The sequence below is a fragment of the Dromaius novaehollandiae genome, chromosome 6, assembly GCF_036370855.1.
Source record: "Dromaius novaehollandiae isolate bDroNov1 chromosome 6, bDroNov1.hap1, whole genome shotgun sequence".
Taxonomy (NCBI): domain Eukaryota; kingdom Metazoa; phylum Chordata; class Aves; order Casuariiformes; family Dromaiidae; genus Dromaius; species Dromaius novaehollandiae.
The window spans coordinates 43712796-43734157 of NC_088103.1; the positions used below are offsets into that span (position 1 = coordinate 43712796).

The 21362-nt window shown below is 38.1% G+C and overlaps 2 long non-coding RNA genes across 3 annotated transcripts in view; one reads left to right on the plus strand and one right to left on the minus strand.

The window, feature by feature from the left end:
• The window catches only part of LOC112986314 (uncharacterized), a 38505-nt gene extending 31968 nt beyond the window's left edge, over nucleotides 1-6537 (plus strand). Inside the window, exons 5-6 of one of the 2 annotated variants that reach the window (XR_003259980.2) lie at nucleotides 4364-4466; nucleotides 4703-6537. This is a non-coding gene — a long non-coding RNA (uncharacterized LOC112986314). Of the gene's footprint in view, nucleotides 1-4363 lie in introns of both variants that reach the window. The other variant, XR_010389790.1, reaches the window with a different exon arrangement.
• LOC112986313 (uncharacterized) overlaps nucleotides 1-21362 on the minus strand; it is a 56447-nt gene that overhangs the window by 18120 nt on the left and 16965 nt on the right. The gene's annotated exons all lie outside the window — the stretch shown is intronic.

Below are 21362 nucleotides of genomic sequence, written 5' to 3' on the forward strand. Positions count from 1 at the left end.
AATTTTCCTAGGAGAGAATTTGAAATTTTCATATGTCCTAAGTCACATTTCAATAATTCAGGACTGTGGTTCAGCTATTTCAGGTCCATTGCACACCCCCCACGTGGAGAAGCCTCACATAGCCTTCTGTCAAAAACATATGGATATAATATAGTGGGAAAGAGAACATTTAGCAACAACCAGCCCATTTCAGCTCCTCTGAGAATGGTATCAGATTCCTTCCCCACTGGAGCTAGTCAGATCAAATTAGACAAAGAGCCTGAGTCTAAAAGTGCTGAGCATCTGTAGTCCCATTGACTCACTCGGAAATGTAGGTACTCAGTCGTTCTTTGGAGGTTAAATTCCTCATGCATAAATAATTGTGCCTGGCTTTGTTCTTCAGATAGGTCATGCTTCTGGTGGTCAAAGGCTGAGATCTGTACCCATGCAGTGTAGGCCAACCTGCCCATTAACATACTATACTTGAAGTGAATTCACCCTGTCTTTAAGACTTCTTTGTCCTCTCAGCTTCCTTTGTTTGGAATAGTCTTCCTTTTCCTATGAGCGCAGTAGGGTTTCCCTTGGCTTCTCATTATCAGCTTTCTCACATTCAAAAACCAGTGCAGAGTAGGACCTTCTTTCCTCTCTTAACACAGAAGAAGAGGTGCAACTACCAAACCTTTCCCACCTTATTTGTGTTTTCTCAATGCCATATCTTGTCTGTGAACCTTCCTTTGCACCTGAATTTCCTGTAAGCTTGGGACCCCTTATCTGTGTGTTCCCTTACCTGAGTAAGGCATTACTTCCCCTTAGATGAGGAATCTGTGTCCCTGCTCCAGAGCAGAAATTTATCACAGGCCAGGACACACATTTGGGACTGAAGAGTAAGTCTTTTCTGCTGGTTGGACTCAGACACCACTGCTGAACTGATGTCCACAGGCCTGGAAAGGTCACCTTGGTATAATGAAATTCGTAGGCAAACACAACCTTGTGTCCACTCCTCCCATGTTTTAGGCCATTGCCATGGCCGAAGAGACTGGTCAGATCCTGGCTCATCACTGGTATGGTTTCATGAGGACGTTAAAACAATTAGGCCAAAACTGTGCCTCAGTTTAGGCTTCACTGTGAGCGCCTTGGCTGCAGCTATTAGTCCTGATTACTTCCTCTGGGCATTTTGTGCCTAACACCTTGTTATAGTGTCTCCTCAATAAAGGCTTAAATTAGTGTTTCTAGTATTAGACTGAGTGCATTTATCTTAGGCTAAGAAGACCTGCCATAGTTAATAATTATGCTATAATTGGAACTTGCCTTCTTTGACATCACCTCCCGACTAACTAATTGAATTGTGTCTAGTTATTCTCTCTCACTATTTTTTTCTGGCTATTCTGTTCCAGCTTCAAAGGTAACTCCCTAGCAGTATTAAGCTAAAACTGAATTGACCTGTCTCAGAAACAAAGACATGAGTTAATTTTTTACACTACAGAATTTCCTGAACAAGTTAAGCAAATGAGGTAAAAGTTTGTGTTTTTGTGCATAGTGGAACGCAGTGAGTTCTTCTGTCACCCAGGATTTTGAGACCCAGTTTTGCTGTTGTTTTGCTTTCAGCATAATTATTTCCGCCAGCACAAGATGGGTTTCAGAGGCTTCCAAATCTGAATAGTAGCATTATATTCTCTCACCATGTGTAAATGAATATGAGTTGTAGAATATTAAAATTTTGTTCTTGGGGTAGTTCAGAGCATATAACACACCCTTCAACATGCTATTTATAAACTGGAGAGAGAAGTGAATGTCTCAATTGAAACAGCCAGCTGAATATGTGGCTTACAACATATAATGTGCTTGCCTTATAATGTTTGCATTTGTGGGAATATTTCTTTTTCCTGCACTTTGTCATGCATTGATTTTAAATGACTGATCCCTTGCACGATAGCCTGTGCATCTGTGATACAGGTGGCAGGCAACCTATGGCATTCTTGAATTTTTAAATAAATAAGTTAAAATAACAGTGATTGAAATTGTGGCTATATTAAACATGATATGAATAAGCTGACTTACATAAAGACAGCTATAATGCAACCTTGAATTCACTATGGATTAGGTATCACCTCATCCATTATTCTAAAAACATTTCTGGGGAGAAAATGCTAGTTGACTACCCACAATTTTTCTTGGAGCGACAAGGGAGATGTTTTGTCCTTGAAGTCAATTTGTTAATTTCTTAAAAACATGAGGAATAGTGGAACATTATGTTACTCTCTCTAGATATACACAGACTATCTGAATAAAACAGATCAATTTTCACACAGAGATTATTTATTCTGGTACAACAAGCATGTCATATCTCCACTAAATGCCTGTGTAAATCCACAGCTGATGTAAATCACCAAATCTTCATTGACTCCTATCTAGATAAAGTGTACCCTTCGGAAATGCCTGGCATCATTACCAAAAGGGTTAAGCAACAACAGACTAGCCAGGATCTGCAAATTCAACTAACTGCCTGCAACCTCAGCTGGGAAGCATCCTTCCCACTATGGAGAAATTCTGTGCAAACTCATCTTGAATGACTTGAAGTGTGGTTTTTCCTACTCTAGAAATAGTACAGCCATGTCAGATATCCTAGAGGACAAAAATATAATTTAAGTAATGTATATTACTTAACAGAAGCGCTATTCCAAACACGCTGCATAAATCCATACTCTTGGTCATAGCAACTGAAGCAATCCCCTTTCCTCTTGGGAGAAATGGAACTCCTGGCTCCATGTCTTGTGCCTCCCACTCCCATCCTTGGAGTGGGGTGAAAGGATTTAGGAGACATTTACTGTGGCAACAGGCCCAAGCCCATTTATTTAATTGCAGAACTATTTTCCCTTTTTGTGAAGGGAAAGCACACAGCCTTTCTTTGTACACTACTTCGTGGTATAGTAGAACCTTTCTTGATAAATGCAAGACTTTTGTACCTGTATGATTGACTGGTTATACTAATGGACCATCTGCTTCACTTGTTGCTGTTCACGCTGTGATCTTAAAGGCTATCCTCCATCGTGTGATGTATTTGGGTGCTGTTAGATTTGTATCTAGGTTCATTTCAGGTTGAGATTTTTCATAGTTGTTTAAGAAATTAGGATGCCAAATTCCCAGCACACTTAATTGAAGTTGATGGGAAAATAACATTTATACTTTATAGTAAAGGAAGTAGTGCAACTTCAGCTTAAATGGCAATACTTCTATTTGAATGTGTTTGGATTCCTAGAGTTCTTCTCTCTCTCCTTATCATTTGTACCCACTCTTCCATTTCTCTTAAGAGAAGGAAATACTGTACATCATCTTGGAGGAAACTACTGATAATGAAGCAAAACACCACAATGCGGAAGCAACAAAAGAGAACACACTAGCTACTGCTTCTGCTTTGTCTTACATTAGCTGTGCGATCTTACCATGTTTCTCTACCACTGCACAGAGATATTCCTTTTCTGGGGTACTTCTGAGAAGTCATCATTCTTTAACTGTTTGGGATTTAAGACTAAAGGGACTACACAGTTCATTGCTATGGAACATTACAGCTTAAGTAGTTATAAATTCTATAAACTTCACAAAAATAACATCAGACCCAGTTGAATGTTTGGATGCCTCACAACTTGCTACATCCAAGTTTAGGACATGTTCTTTGGTGCATATCCGTTAATATAATGGTAGGAAATTATTTAGTTATAGGTACCTAGAGCTCTTTCCTTTTTGGACTATAGATGTTAATAGTGAATGCAAAAAACGAAGTCATGTCTTTAATTTGTTTTAAAAATAAAACACTGCTCCCTACCTACATGATACCTTGAGCTCTTTCCAAAGTTCTATAAATGGGCTCAAAAAGAAAACCCTAGATCTATGAAATGTGGTATGTTGATTTAACATCTGGAAATACTCGCATGGTTGTCATCACTGGCTTTCAAGACAGTGAAACAATAAGCTTTGTGATTTCTAGATATTCACATAAGGAGTACCTAGTAGCATCATTGCTAGTAAATAAAAGATTACATTTTCTGCACTGGAGACTGATGTTTTAAAGTTCGGGTTTGGGCATTTCCTGTCAGCCTGTTACTAATGCCTAATGTTAGGAACTATTTGTTGTTACTTTGTAACTAGAGAAGGCACTCCAGTGCTCATTAGGTAATCTTTATTGGACCATTTCAGCCTTATTTGTATGAATACTACCCTTATTACGTGCTTAGTTCCATTTATTTCATCTGTTAAAATTAGATATTTCCACTGCATCCAGAAAGCATCCATGCACTTGGCTACCAGGCCAAGAACTTGAAACTAAATGTTAGAAACTGTTTTAAAGCAATATCTTTTACAGTTTACTATTCCCATCTCTTCTGTTCAGGAGAAAGGGTTCCTAATGCCTGTGGTACTAGTGCCCCAAATGGAAAATCAAAAGAAAGAACACACTGACAGCTGTGATTTTATTTAAAGTAAAGACTGCACAGGTAAGAAAGTGAACATTCAAACATTTCATTTTATACGATAAAATATGAAGGTAAAATCCCCATGTTCAAAGGTCCCCTTGCATGTTATTTTTTGCCAGCTCTGGCTGCTTTTTGTATGTTTCCTAATTGACTTAAAAACAAATGAGAGACCGAAAAAAGAAAGTAAGCGGTTCCTGGCCTTTTTACCAGTTTAATCCTCTCTTTTCACGTTTGCCATGTACTCCTTGGATTTACAGTCTACTGTTTCAGAATGTTGTACTGAAAATACCAACAATACAGAAGAAACAGAACATTAGTGTGCTCAAGCAGTGTGACGTGAGGAAATGGCTAGAGAAAGTAAAGGACTTTCAATTAAACAACAGAAGAAAACAACCAAAGCATTGTTTATACACCTTTGTGTAGAAAACATCCAGATTTACATAGAAGACTAAAAATTGTGCTTGTTTCTTTTTCTATTAATTAATTTTTAAAGAATTCTTTTTGTTTTTCAGCTAAATCAATAAATACAGAATAGAATAAAAATAAAGACAGTCCTTCCCTACAAACATTTCGAGGAGAAAATGTCCTCTGAATTTTAACAGATGTCCTTCATTCACACAACCTGCAGCCTATAACATAGGCACTGGCACTGTAGCAGTAACAGGCATCTTCTGAGAGTTTCTTTTCATATACATCATTCATATTGGTATCAGCTAAATATGCCACAGATAAAAAATTGATAGAAAACTATCCAACTGAGCTTTTAAAAAAGCTGTGCTAGATCCTGCCAGGATAGACTCAAGGATATGGTGTTTAATCATTCTGTATTCTTGGAGAAAGGACCAAGATTAAAGCAGTGAACTAAAGGATATGAAAGGTTAGGAAAAATACCATGTGCATGAAGCAAGGTTACAGATGGACTTGACCTTCATAACTGTGTGCTGAAATACCCGCTTAGGCAGACAGCTGGACATGTGTTCCCTTTAGAAACTGGGCAAACCCTTCAGTTCATTTCACAATGACCATCAGATCATGCTGATGTTCTTGTGTTAGTTTACATTTTAATCAGTGACCTGAAGATGGCAGTCTCTAAGTATCAAGACCAATATCTAAAATAATAGAGACTTCCTATTTATCTGTGAAGAATTATAGCTTTCTGTACTGAGCTTGATTGTTCCTAAAAAAACTACAATAAGCAGATAGAGTGGTGATGTGTGTTAATCCTAAACTCAGCTAGAGACCTTGCCCTACCAACAAATACAACAGCCAGGGTTATGAGGAATTACTTCCAGTAATTCCTCCAGAAATGAAAATAGTGGTTCAGGATCTCATGACCTACATTGTGAACTTAATTCGTAGCATTACTGCAAGGAGTTTGTTTGTAGAGATTTTCATTGTATTTACTATTCCAAACAAAGGAAATTCTTGGTCATTTTCTTTCATTGCAACATTTTCTTGGAAGATTCATTTGTATATTTTTACTTTCTTTTTGTTTGTATATTCTGTATGAGACATGGAAGAAATTTCAAAACAATGCATGAACCAGGATTTTCCTTTTCAATATAACATCTAGTCTTCAAAAGACTCTCATATATGTGGATTTGGGACTGTACTGCTAAACTAGAAATCTTTGGAAGTTGACACAGATGTAGGGTTTCCAAGTTTTGGGGTGTCCCATTTGATGATACAAATGGGTTGGGTTATCAGATGATATAGCTACTATTCATCTCTTTAGCATTTTGTTTGCTGAAACCTTCTGAAGACAGCTACTTCAAATTGAAAATCTTAATAAAGATGTCACTTTTGAAAATACTGACCTAACAGTTTTGTCTTTTCCAACTGTGTTATGTTATACCACCTCAAAAGTAAGTAGCTGATTTATCAATTATTTTGGACATATTCTCATGGCAGTTCTGTATTATTATGTTCTGGTAAGGACTTACGCTACAAAGCCAACAGAGGCCTTCCTAAGCATGAAGAAAAGGCCTGGCAGGGGAATTCCTTGTGACTTTTCTATTCCTTTTTGAATATGATGATATGAATACAACATTTGATAACACTGCATGTGCTATGCATGTGATATGAAAGTCTTCCCAAGACTCACAGCTCATCTACATGTCATACAGTGATATGGAAAGGATTTGGATCCTTTATTACAGGCAGATACTGTAGGGTTTTTTAAAGCAATTCCAGTTCGAATATGGATGTAAATGTTCTCTCTGAATTCTTTTTCAAAAGAAGATTTTGGACAGAAATTAGATGAGCTAATCCATATGTTATAACATATGCCATACCAAGAAGAATGAAAGATATTAAAACCTGGAAGCCCATTAAGATACATTACATTTAACCTACTTTAATTTTTTGAAACAGGATTCCTCTTTTATGAAATAGCAGTCAGTTCAGCTTTTCCAGCTTTATGCCTGTGTAATGGAATCATCCATCAGCATGACTGGTGATCATCTAGGGCTTAATGAAGGAGATTCTAGCAATTATAAATCCTGATATGTGAAAGAACAGGCCGACTTCAGGAGAGTTCTACTCTAGCTTTGTATCATGTCAGATATCTCTACACTTAGGAAAATAATGTAATACCACAAGAGCCAAAGATTTTTGTGCACAGATACCTGAGCTGACACAGTTGCAGGATAGCCCCTTTCAGCTGGAGTGTAAGGCTTTGTGGCTTATGTGAACATTATACTAATGCTTGCAGCACACTTTTCAACTGCATGGTGCAGATAGGCCTTGTATTTTCCTGGAAGTAATATTAGCCAGACAACAGAGCTTAAAAGAATGTTTTTTTTTCTATGTTTGAGAGATTGGAGTCAGTCTGGATTCCCAGCACAGGTACCACCAGCCTAGCAAGACTTTTATTCAGTCTAGAAAAGTGTTTATTCTTACAGAATGGCCTCTTCCTGTATCCAGAAGTTATATTATTATGACCTTGTAATAAATATTTCTGTTATATTTTATTCTGCAATTCAATTGTGATTGAAGGTGTTCAGTTGATAAAGGAAACCAGAAATTATTTGTGGAATAAAAAAAGGGGGTGTCTCTTAATAGTCATTTACAAAGACTTTTGGGTAGGAAAATGGAATGATACTGTACACAGAAAAGGTGTTGAAGAGGAAGGATCCTGGAAGGACACAGACCCAAATGCAAAAGGAATTTTCAAGAAGAATGTAACCAGAAGAAATATGACTGTGCTACTATTTTTCAATATCTATATATCCTTATATTGATGAAAGTAGAATGCAATTGGCTTTGGAGTCTTCCCAAAACTATGTATTTCTGAAGGGCTTAACAGAAGCACTTAAACCAAATGACCTACTAGACAGAAATAAGGAAGAAGGTACTTTTATGCACTGCATCTTGGCAGTAGTTATTCTTTTTTTTATTCCCTCCTGAAGCCTGAAGTCCTACACTGGTTTACTCAGGGGCTCAGCTCTTTGAGGAAGGATATTAGGCAAGAGTATGACTGCAGGTCTCTCACAGAGAAACAGAGGAGAGAGAACGCTGGCGTCTACAAATATGCAGGAAGCTAAAAGCACAAGAGGCTACCATGGTGGACTGCAGACGCAGCATCCCAGTTAGTGATATTCTGTTCCAACTAGCTGTAGGCAAAGTTATATAAGAACGCTTAGGATCTACTTCCATCTTCAGTATAATATGGCCTTCTATTTTCCGTGGTATTGCTAACTACCAAGTGAATAGGAATGAGCAGTTTTTTTAAGGCATGTATAGCAGTATGGTAGAGCCAGCCACAAGTGAAACTCAGCATCTGATCCCACCTGATGAGGAGAAACTCAATTTCTGGGCTGTGAACAGGTTTAAACTCACTCATGTATAACTTCAATTTTAGCATGCAAAATGCTCCTAATTGACAGATATGTTCATTACAAATGGATCCTATTTAATTCAGCTGCTAGTAGTTCACTATTTAGATGTCATCTCTCTGTAATTCAAATATGGCTTATTTACTGAAATTTTCCTTGCATTGGAAATAGGACCAGCTTACCGTAGAAGTGCACTGGATCATTCTGACAGGTTCAGAGAGTGACCTTCCAGAGGGCCTACTCCATGACTCACTCTGGCTGCTGAGGCACTATCACAAAATCCCTTGCCATTTCCCACCTGCTCTCAATAACACTAAAAATAGACCTGAGACAACAGTTTACTGGCAAGCATAATTAAAGGAGCATTTTTCTTCATTAAATTTATGTTAAACATAATCTAGTACAGAGGTTCCATTCAAGGAACAGATGGTAAATGCAAGGTAATACAGAAACAGATTAAACGATAATGGCAACAGTAGATGTATTTGCACAAAGCACAAAGCTAGTAGATGCTAAATGTTTTTTAAATGTCCATTTAACTCATGGGAAACAAAATGATTTCTTAGAAGTGGTTCTGAATTTGTTCACATGCAAAGTACTTTAAGGAAGCTACAGGATAAAAGGCTCACAAGATCTCTATCTATGAACATTCTAAGTCTACTAAATGTTGTGAAGAAACTTCTGGTTTTACTAAATTATGATATTAAATAAATAATTTGCTTAAGCAAAGAAGTCAAGTGGTTAAAGCATGAGAATTAAAGCTGAGGTGTATGGACATTTCCAGTGGGAGTAACTGCCATCTTGAGAATGGTACAGCAAGATCTGGTTTGCCTCCATCAGAGTAGAGCCAACAGCTCTTTTGGTTGTGTGGCCTTTCTTTTCCAGTGTGGCTGGAGGGAGCTGACAATGTTGCAGTCCTTGGGAGTTGAGTGAATGTTTTAGGACCAGACTGTGACAGAATTTCTAGAAAAAGGGCAACAGAAGAGTGTTCCCCTCATTCCTTGTTTGGCTTGACAAGAAAATGTCAGAAAAACTCTTGTTAAAACTCAAGTTTTCCATTATTTTGAAACAACATCCAAGGGAATTACCACAGTTATTGTAAAAAAAAGAAAAAGCCTTGGACCCAGACTCAGATGACCAATGCTCTGCCAAAGACCGTGCTGTTATATTTCCCACTGGCTGTGGCCATGCAAGAGGGGCAGAAGGAAAAGGACTGTGTGCAGCTGGACTGTGATGTCCACAAAATCACCTACTAGATGGTTGGATTTTCCCAACCACCCCTTAAGAAGCATGTTCTCAAGCTCCGTTAAGAACATCACTGATGGCAGTCAAAGACAAGCTGTGAACGGAACAGGGAGATCTTGCTCTTTCTGTTCTCCTCTTTTAGTGTGCTCCCCTCATTTTCTTCCTTTGCTCTCTCCCTCTCATTTCCCTGTTTTTCGCTGTGTATGTTTTGTGGTATGTAAATTTATGCAAGTATATTTATACTCATGCAAACAAAAGTTATTGCTTTGAAAATATTACATATACAAATATCTGCAGAAGAAAAGCCAGTGAATGGATCTTATACACTGAAACAAAATAAAGCAAAACAAGGAAAGTCCAGATTTATTACAAAACTAAAAACCCACAGCAATTCCTGCAAAACAGTTTGCTTTAACTAGAGTAATAATTCTTTGAGACAGATTATATGAGCCCCTTACACATGAGAAATTGTCCCTCTGATAGTGAAATGCAACTCAATCCAACAAGGAGATACAGCTCTGATCTTTAGAGCTACTAGACTCGTTGGCTAGAAAATGTGCCTTTTTGTGTTGCTACAGAATATAAAAGTATTAACTTTTCAACTTTCTAAATACAGAAGATCATAGAGTTTTCAGTTATATAATTTTGGAGTTTACAATGATGAGATGCCACAATCTTACACTCAGAGGAATGTGCAGATATCATTTTCCAAAGTACCTAAAACTTGCTGTGTGTTGATTCAGGGCATTCATCTGGGTGAAATCTAACCCATATGAAAATATGCTCAGATTTGAGCTAGATTGGCTCTAATCCTTGTTATACTGCAGGATCACAGTAGTACCAGTGCTGTTGCAAGGAAGGAGGTAACTGTAGAGCTGGAGAGAGAAAGAGGGAGGGTTGGACTGTAGTTTAGCTTTCCATGGGAGCACACCTCATTGAAATACAAGATTCCTGGGTCACACTGATTTAGTGCTTACTTTCCATGAAGTAAGAGTTTGACTCTAACTATTTTCCTACCCCTCCACCCCCTATTTCAATTCCTCTATTCCTTCTCCAGTTTGTGAAAGCCCTGCTTGAAATTTCATAAAATCCACTTTTCTTAGTTTCTTTTTTAGAACATTGCACTATTAAAATAATAAATTCTTTCCTTTCCTTAGCAGCCTCTAGCATATATAATTTTGGCTAGCAGCTTGAATAAACACGTCTCTTCCCATCAGGGCTGCATAAACATATTGGGTGCTGCCTGATCCGAGACACCTTTACTCTTTCTTAGGCATTTGTATAATCTACTGCAAGATGCCATGGAAACTTCACAGTCTCCAGCATAACTGAAAGTACTAACTCCACATATTTAATGTTTAAATGCTCTCTCTCTTTCATCCGACTTGGAAAGCAATCTTATCACCATTTGTTTTATATAAGCCCCACTTCAGAATGAATTAGAAATACCACTCTCCTATTTTTTTTTTGGTCCGTCCAGTCCCTGTTTTCTGACTCTTGGAAAGGTGATAGTGCTATTTTCCATTTAGGGAAATGGATATAATAATGTTTTAATTGTCTCCAAGGCCAGAATGCTAAAAGGGCCTGAAGGAGTTGGGTGCTTGAGTGGAAAGACCTCAGCAATGTGGAGGGCCTACTTCTCTTTGAACATTTAGCAGAAAGTATGCATTTCTGGGATTTTCAAAGGAAACTACAGGGGGTTGGCACCAACCTCCTATCTGCTATCTCCAATGCCTTAAAACCCTTCACCTCCTTTGAAACCATATTGCATACATGTACATTTTGACATAAGTATTCCACAAATAACTGTAAAGGTCTATGAGGCACCTTACACTGGGACTTTGGTCATAAGATGTGAAGCTACTCACTAGTCTGGTTGCCATCATGAACAGTGAGGACAGTGAAAATTCAGCATATCTAATCTCTTCTTACAACCATTAGAAGGAATGTGAAATGTTGCACTGAGAAATATAATCTCAAATGGAAGAACTATATAGACAACAAGTGGTACATTAGGGAGTTTATTATTTCAATTACACTAGAATTCACCAAATAAACCAGATCCTTTATCCAGTCTAGACTCTTTGTGTCATAACAACAGCTTAACAACGTTATATAAACTTAGCTGATGATTCTTTCTGCTTTTTTTTAAAGCTGTTTTAAAAATTTTTCTTTGGTCAGCTGAAGTCAAAATTTTGAGGATAAAAAATATCGGTTATTGAAAACCTCTGCTGTGAATAAGGTATTCAGTTCAGGGTGGAGATTTCGCTAGTGATAAAAGAGACCAGACTAGCCAATAGCAATTCTGGTTACAAAATGAGAGTGAGCAACCCCGATTTTGTTGAATAAGTAATTATTTAGAGAAAGTAGGACAGTTCCAAAAGAAGAAAGTACCAGTCCAATAGCCTAATCGTTGAACACCAGAATGGTAGGAAAATGACTTGAGCCTATGTTAATTACAAGATACTCTAACAATGAGGCAAGCATCAGCATGATTCCCTAATTTCAATTATTTTCAGTAAGTTTTGGTTTGGTTCCAGCAGCTCCTCTGTTACTGCAGATGTGCACTACCCCAGTCCCCGCATCTCTATGGAAGCTCTACTGTGAGCGCAATCCAGGTGGAACCCAGATGAAAGCTGTGCTTTTCTAATACTTCACATACTAATAGGTCAGATGAAATAACCTAAAGGAGGAGACTATTTTAAATGTCCTATCAATTTATTGACTTTGAAATGTAAAGAGACCAAAACCAGAATTTATGGCAGAATTGCTTAAGAACTTAGCAAATAGCCTATTTACATTATCATTAATAGTAGCCTTAAAAGGATAGTCACACCCTAAATGAGCTTTGCACAGTACACACATATACAAGGACAAAGTCCCTGCCCAAATAGCAAACAGTTGAAAATAATTTATTTCCTTGTCTATTTCTTTGCAATAACAAAAGTTTAAAATAGAGTTACTGAAGATTTAATTAAAACCCCCAGTGCTACCTACAATATTGAGATACATTTTTCAGTGCACTTCGACCTTCATGGAGCTTGAGGAAACATTTTAGATTTGTAGTCACCTGAAACACCTGTTGTGGGGGTGAATAAGTTAAAATACTGTGAGATGCTCTGGCACTATCAGCGTTGGTGGGGACAACTATGAGATATATGTCAGTGCTACACTTTGGCAGATGGCCCATGGTTTTGGCTCTGCTGCTGTCTTGTGAAAATGAAGAGCAGAACTCTGCTCTGCTTGGGAGCAGAGATGCATGATTAGCTATAACACAGCTGCAAGGACATCCAAAAAGATCTCATTTTAGGGAGCAGCATTCTCCACTGGAATATAGTGAGAACTTTTCAGGCTCTGACCAAGATTTTCAGAACAAAATGTTCAGGTGTCCACTAATTTTTAGGCATACCATATTTTTGGGCAACTGTCCCAAAGACATGTCAACTTGAATTACACAAGTAAAGCATAACTACAGCTCCACCTGAAGGTGACAAGAACTATGGCTCCCTACTTCATAGCCCCGGACCTGCTGCCCCTTGAAAGTACCTTAGTTGTCTCCTGCCTCTGAGGTACAGTTTATTCTAAGGCTTAGTTGGATAGTGTTTCTGTTACTAGTTGTTAGAATAAGACATCGATTGTATCATGCATTAGAAAAAGTCCTAATGAGGCTACAAATTCTTTCCAGCTAAGCAGAATTGTGTAGAACCAGTTAGCATATTTCTCTGGGAAAATTCTTTTTACTTTGAATTATGCTGGGTTATTTTAAATGTGATTGCTCAAGGACATACTTGGTCCATGGTGTTTTTTTATTATAACATCTTTCTGACTATTGTGCTCATTTTATGTAAGGACATAAAAGCCTTCTTTGTACAAACTTTCATCCTTATGGAATGCCAGCTAAAAGCAGAAGCAGCATCACAAGCAGCTGTATTTGAAATAGTCATGTGATGTCCTACATGTGAATAATTGAGTGGAACTACAGAAAGACTCCACCCTCCTCAGTCTTCCTCCTTCATGTCAGCTTTGTAACTCAGAAGCATGTGCACACTGCTTCTGTTGCAGGCCCGCATGTTGATGAGGAGACAAATTGTCTTACCTGATCAGATCCCTGAATTAAAAACTGAGACTGGCAACACATCAAGTAACTAATTTATTCCAGATGTAAGCAAATGCATAACGGCAGGTATATATTGGAATTTAGGTCAAGCATACAAGAGGGACCAATAGCACTGAGCCACAGGCTTTAATACTACCATAATCAAGAGACCAGGCAGGTTTAGTCCTGGCAATTGAAGTGGAAAGCTGAGAATAATTACATAGCCATAAAAATAGTCCCCTTGGGCATTCATAGTCTGCCCAGATCACTAGAAATGATTGTGATAAAAAGCATAATGAAATAAACAGATCTGATGGTATCAGTCAGAACATCTATTACAGTAATCATAAAGCAGACTCTGCAGAGAGATCTTGGGGAGGAGAAGAGGAATAGTGAAGACTAGCACGTGGCAAAGTGCAGCTACTTAGCCATTTGGGCAACCAGATGTTTTAAAAGTGACCTATATAAAAAATAATGATCAGCTGACACATTAGCTGTAGCAGTGCACTCAGAGAAAAAAATCTTAAATTCTATGACTAATGTCAAACATTTAAAAATAGTTATTTGGAAAACTGCTGTTTATTTCAGGCAGGTGTTCGGTAAAGCCTTTTCAGGAGAGTGAAGATGTCTGTAGAAATCTAAAGCATACAAACTAAAGGAAATAGCCTTAGAGTCAAGAAGTAGGCTGTAATGTAAATTATTCATAGCTGGAAATTAATAATTAGTCATTCAGTGACAGAGGAGACAGGAAGCCTGGACAAAGTGTTCATTAAAAGGTTGTAGTCCCATTTTCAGGCAGGCTGGAAAGTGATAACTAGAGTCATCAGCCAAAGAAAAGCCAACAATGCACCCAATTAGGAAGAGGTCGTCTTGCAGGACTAGATTATAAATCAGAGAGTCTTATAGCTCTTTGAATAAAGCTGTTTTATCCACCGATCCAGTGAGAAATTAAATGAAAAGCTGTAGACACCATCCATAGGTGAGCTCCCAAACTACTCTTCAATGAACAAGGAGTCATCTACTCCTTGAAAGATGTCCCTCAGCTAACAGAAGTCATGTAAGTCTATGGAGTCACTTAGTTACGATCATGTGAAGCACACAGATGTATAGCGCTAGGGCATTACTGTTTAATATTGTCTTATTTTCACTTTGAGTATTTTGGGGCAGGGGCCATAGTGACCTAGGGCTCTATACAGTAAGTACTAATTATAGGGCCTGTATGCTCTCTGGTGACTATGCTCACGAAAAGGAAATAGAATGAAAGTTTTCAATTAAATAAGGGAAGTGGAAATGTATGAAGGTCATAATGCACTAAACAGAGCTGTGTAGAAAAGCCAATTATTTTTAAAACTGAAGTTTGATCTTTTTAACACTTCTAGAAAAGTTTTGTTATCTAACTACTCTCCCACCCAAACCAAGTATTTTGGGGGAAGATTTGGGGCTTTGAAACACAAAAACTAGAAAATCTATTGAATCTAAACCTTTTTTTAACTAAAATTCAAGATTTTTTTCCCAAAACCATTTGTAATGAAAAAAAGATGAAAAATCTGCAAAATTTTCATCTCAACCTGAAAGTATACTTCTTATTACAAAAGATGGTTAATAACATGTATAGTAATGTAAGTTAATTTAAGCCATTAAATTAACTCAGTTTCATAGATAAATACAACTCTGTGTATTTGTTACTAGTGAATTCTCTAAGGGCTTATCCGTTTGATTTTTTTAAGGGGATATACATGTGGAAAGACCACTCAAGGACCGAAAGCATTTGAACAATGATAGTCTGCATTTCTGTGTCAGGGAGACTGTGTCAACAATTGATGCATAATGCTTCTTTAAGCCTTAGCCTTTATCCATCTTAAGCAGTTATAGGTAAAGCACTCAAGCTAAGGGCTGAGGGTGTTTTTATATTGTATGGGACTTAATTAGGGGCATTGTTCACGTTGTGCTTTGAGTTTGTTTTGTAAAAAGGCAAACCATAAAGGTCCTTCTGAGCAAACTGTATATAAACTTTTTGCATGTTTTACAGAAGAGAAAATGTATATGAGGGCACCTATAGTATACAAAGAAACAAAGTGTTAAATTCGGTCACATATCTGTAGGAACAGGTCAAGAAAGGGGTTAAATGGAGTGGAAAAAATGAGGGACAGAATATTTAGGAGACAGAAATAATTATATAGTGAATTTTTGGCATGTGGACATTCTCAGAACATATTCAGTCAAATGTCTTTATTGTATTAAAGTTGGCCAGTTTATGTTATTTGAGTGGCATAGCAGTGAAGATGATTTTTTAGGGGCCAGAGGGAGGAAATTAGAAGACTACATATAAATCAACAGAATTGGAAAAATTTCATAATATAGAGTTGTAACAAATAGTGTTTTAAAATATATTCACTTATTTGAAAGCCCATACCAAAGCTGCATATAAACTCACAAGCTACCAAGAGTTTGAATAAGAGACTCTGGGGTTTTACTCATAAAAATGTGCTGACATGGTTGGGTTAATTTTTTTCCATTAAGTTTAATGGCAGAATTGGAATGTATGTCCATGCATGACTTGAAAGAAAAAATGTCCAACTTGTGAAGTCTGGTACCAGCCAGTGAATGAGATTATAAGAATGGGAACATAACATAGGGCAAAGCTCCCATTTTTCTCCCATAAAAATGAGTGATCATACTGTCAGCAGCAAATGTGATCTTACTCTAGTGAATGCTAGAACTATCATGCTGCATTTCCTGTGGCAATGCAAAGCTGATGGCAAAGATACACACATTCACTTCCTCTTGACTTTATTTTCTTTATCATGTTTATTTTTAAAACAAAAATGTCACTTGTAGATAGTGAAAAATAAATGGAACTAGGCTCATGGAAAGGGCTGTTTTTGCTGCAAATCAGTTATGTCCTTACCAGTTCCAAATATCCTGAGAAAAGTTGTTGGAAATACTTGAAGATTCAGGTTATAAATCAGTAGAAACCCTTACTCTAGAAACTCTGCATAGTGATATGAAAACCAAAGCATATTGTTGCATGGTATGAAATGCAGGCTTGCTCCTGCTCTCACATTTATCAGTGACCACGGCAACATGGCCTTCAGAGGTGCACCTCAGCTGCTCTGAGCAAGTGCCTTGACAAGGCTGAGGTGACTGTGTATCCCTGGGGTACCATGGGCACGAGGAAGAGAGTGGATTTTAACCTCAGACTCTACCATCTACCCACACAAAGCAGGGTAATGAGGAATCACATTGGAGAAGTTACTTTCACTCCAAATATGATACCAGATGAGACAAGATGAAAGTTAATCCCTCACTAGGGAGAGAAGCTAATGAATTTAAACACTAGATAACAAGAAAATACTAGCTCCAGGAAAATACAATGGGTGGGCCCACTGCTTACTAGTGCCAAAATCGAGTACAAATATTTAAAAACAATATCATCTGTAAATTATAGGGGTAGAAATAAAGCAATTACTAAAAAGAGGTAATTTGTAGCATGATAGTGGCAGAGGTGGAAAGGTCTTCATTATACTGACTGCTCTCATTAGAGCTATAAAATGTAAACGCTGTGCACGCGGTTGTCTGCCATCTGCAAGGCCTGGCAGCCTGCAGGCTGGCTGTATGGGCAATCAAATTTGCACATTATGAATGATAAGAAAGCAGTACAGTGGCAGAGGCAGCTCATGATGTGCTCTACCATGCAGGTGGTGTTTACAGATAAGTGCCTTTTTGGAATGAACACTTGAGGTCAAAATAATCCAGGGAGTTGTTTGAGCAGAGAGGCAAACAATATTAAAATAAATATGAGCTCATTGTAACCCTTACTGTTTAGACCGTTGTGTTTATGGCAGGCTTCCCAAACAGAGCAGTTTCCCTTTGTAGTCGTGCAATGCACCTGCCACATCTACAGCACAAACTCACACCTCTGTTTTTGCATTGGTAATCTATCTGAATGCCCTAGCTGTGGTTATGGGTTGGGTAGTCAAACGAACGAGCACCCAGATTAGCCTGCTATTTCATTAATATCAGTTTCTCACAGAGACCAGAATTTTTGCTATGGTTAGAAAAAACATTTTTAGTTGTTTCCACAGCATCATACGCCAATAATGTCTTTGAGGGACCAACAAAAAGAATCAGTGTAATGTACGTGTCTCTTCCTTTGGAATTACACATTTAGAAGATCATTAAATATGGGCAATGTTATTTTTCGTACTTTGAATCTTAGTGAATAGCACATCTTTGAACATAGTTTTGTCTGAAAGCCCAGGTCAAATATATAACATTTTTCTTCAATCTAGTAGTAATAGCTATGCAATGGTCAATGTACTCAAATTTTTGTCAAAGACATGATGCTTTATTTCTTTTAAGTAGAACTTTTATCAACATTTACCAGAAAGCTGAATTAGGACACACTAAGTTTGGTGAGATCAATTCTGTGATATTATGAACCAATCTAAATATATGAAGAATCTAAAGAGTTAAAACAAATCGCCAGCTAAAGAGCTACCTGAGTGAAAGTTCTTTAATTCTCAATGCATGATTTAGTGCTGATTGAGAATAATACCAGGCACTGAATCCATTAACACTCACCAAAATCTAGTCTTTCTAATACTGGATCATTTTGTCAGTGTTTTCTTCTGTGCAGGGCTTCAATAAGCAATAGCTTGTTGTTAGCACTTTCAGTGCAAGCATAAGACCTTACTGGCTCTTACATCTTCTGAAAGGTATCCACCTTCCCTGTTAATTATTACACTGTTTTGTAGGTTTTGATGTATTAAACAAAGGCTGCCCTTATAGTGCTGATTCTCTTTTAACATGCTGCATTTACAAAGCTTGCTAAGCAAGAAGCCTTGTAGAAAAGATTTATTTGAGATAAGTATTTCTTGTTTTCTGAATGTGACAGAAAAATGAAAACCTAAAAATTTCGAGCTGTCATCCTTACTTTTAAACAGGACTGGGGAAGAAGTGTTGCTCTGTTTGGGTCAGAGTACAGTCAAAGACTTGACTTAACAAAATATATTTATTAGTAAGGAAATAGTTTAGCTGCTCAAAAAACTCTTAAAAATACCATGCTGGATATTTTATAATATTTATTATAAAAAAGAAGAGCATAGGAAAAAAAGTTATGGTATGTAAAGTAAATGATAAGGAAACATTTAGGTCATCTTTCTATGGAATCAAAAGCAGAATGGCATGTAGTTGATGGTCAGGTTTGGTAAACATTCAACTGTTCACTATCAGGGAAACTTTACTAATTTTCTGTTTGGAGGCTGCAGAGATAAGAAAAATGTACTGCCAGCTTTTTTAATGATGTCAGATCCTTAAAGCTGCCTTTTGACACAGATATTACAGAGATGGAACAGTCTTCTATTTCCTTCTAATAATAACCATCATTCACAGGAAATTATGTTTCCAAAGGGTACTTCACTAGTTGTAAAATACACACTTTTAGAAATATATACACACAAATGCATATATAATATGTATGTATACATATATATACAAGCATAAATATGTATTCACATATATATGTATATACACCCACACACATATATAAGAGACCATTTAAGATGGACTGTTCAGTATCGCCTGTACAGGGCTTCCTGGGGGTTGTATAGAGCACTTCACTGTCTCAGGGATTTGCACGGCAATCTACTGTGAAATTACAATTTTTTTCAGTGCTCAGTGGCTGCTCATGTTTGGGGCATTGCAGCGGCAGGAAATGAGTTTTATGAATGCTGATGATACATGATTGGAGCCCACTGCACAGCTCTCTTCCCTCCACTGTGGAAGAGGGTTCATCAGCTCTGTATCCCCTTCGCCCCTCTATCCCACAGGTTTTACAGAGCTGCTGGAATGTCCTGGTGTTTGTGTAGAGTTGATACTGGGAGCAGCAACGTATGGTGCCTTCTGGGACAGAAATTGCTGCCTCAAACCCATCAGCGTAGCAGGATCCCTGCTGCTCCCAGCAGGTTTCTCTTTGCAATCCCACCCTTTTGCTGTCTTTCAGCAAGTCCCCCCTACTATCCCCACTGCTCCATGGAAGCTACACTCTGAGGCAGTCTCACAAGGCGCACCGCTAACAGAGAGGGTATACACCTGGATGGACTCGAGGCTGCTAAGCCACACGGTGTGTGTGAGGGGGGCTTCAAAGCAGTCTGTGTTGCATGTAGGAAGTGCTGCTCACTCTAGGAATAGCTGAGAGGGGACTGTTATATTTTACTGAAAAACTGATAGCATGGGGAGTCATTGGAGAGTTTGGGATGTCACTGAGATGGGTGCTGATGTTCAGGGCTGCCAGCTGCAGGGATGCAGGGAGCAGCTCAAGCCCAACCTGGTCCAAGGTGGGAACACTGAATTTTTCTACTGCAGGGATGAAGAGCCAAAAAAAGGCTAGGGCCGGTCTGGGCTTTTGCTGCCATTTCAAGGTGAAGGAGTGGTTTGGGAGGGTAGAGGGATCAGAAGACCTGGGTTTCCTGTTCCTGCTAGGGGGAAGAAATGATGGCAATGACGGATACTGGTGGAAGGCCCTCTTTTTGCTTTCCACAAGACGGACATCCCAGATGGACACACTTCCCTCCTGTTTTAGCACTGCATCTGTGCTAGGCTGCTGTGCTCATAGCCTATGTCTAGAACTAGCTTGGGTTGGTAAGTCAAACCTTAAGAGATGGCTCAGACCCAAATAAAGGTAAGTAAAAGGAATCTTATCATCTCAACTGCAGGCAAAAAACTCACACTATGGAAGTCACAATATCGAGAGATACTGGAGTATTCAGATCCTACATAAAAGGAGCTGGGTGTTAAATTCAGGTGAAAATACCAAGATATCAGATTTTTTAGTTTGCCACCTCAGAGCTACCCCAGAGCATTTTACTTGCAATCAAAAGTGGTGCCTGCAGACTACAGATATATACTAGATGTACGGGTGAAAAACTTGGGATTATGGCAGGAAGACATTCCTGAACTCAGTTACGAATGATGTTATGGACCAGCTATAATTTGCCACACCCAGGCACTTGAGACTGCACTCTTGGGGCGGGGGGGGGAACGGTGTTGTGAACTGAGCAGAAATGTAGAAAAAAAATCAAAACCTAGAAGCATCCTTTAGGTAAAGCTGTGTTCAGTCTAGTGCTATTGATTTTCACAAATATATTCTTATTAACTTAAGCTTACAAAGTTTACCTGGATTTTGACTGTGTATTTGTTCAGTTCTTTTAAGTTTTGGATATAAAGAGAAAAGGGACATCTCATCTTTCCCTTTCCCTTCCCCCTTTCCCTTTCCTCTACTCTCCTCTTTTCCTTTCTTTCTCTCTCTCTCTCTCTTTCTTTTGTATTAAATTATTAAAATAGGGTTCACTCCCAAGAACTATGAATCAGGAAAGGGATTCACATTGGAACAAATCATCTCTGCAGGTCTGAGGAGACATTAGGATACAGTTTTGTTGATCTTTTTTTTCTTCTTGTTAGGGGTTTTACAAACTACTGGGCTAAATTTATCAGTGGTGCAAATGTTGTGTCTGATGAACTAGTGTAGGAAGATCAGAAATTAAGGTGTCACAATATTAGAAGGCCAAACTTGTCATATATCATTCAGCACAGCTTACATAAGAATTAAAGAATTAAAGAAGAATTAGAGTAGGTTTGTGCTACCCCCTGCACTCCCTGATCATCTCAGCTGATAGGGCTGATTCTGTCCCGGAGCTAGTCTATAGCAATCTCTCAACTTCCATAACGATGAGTAACAAT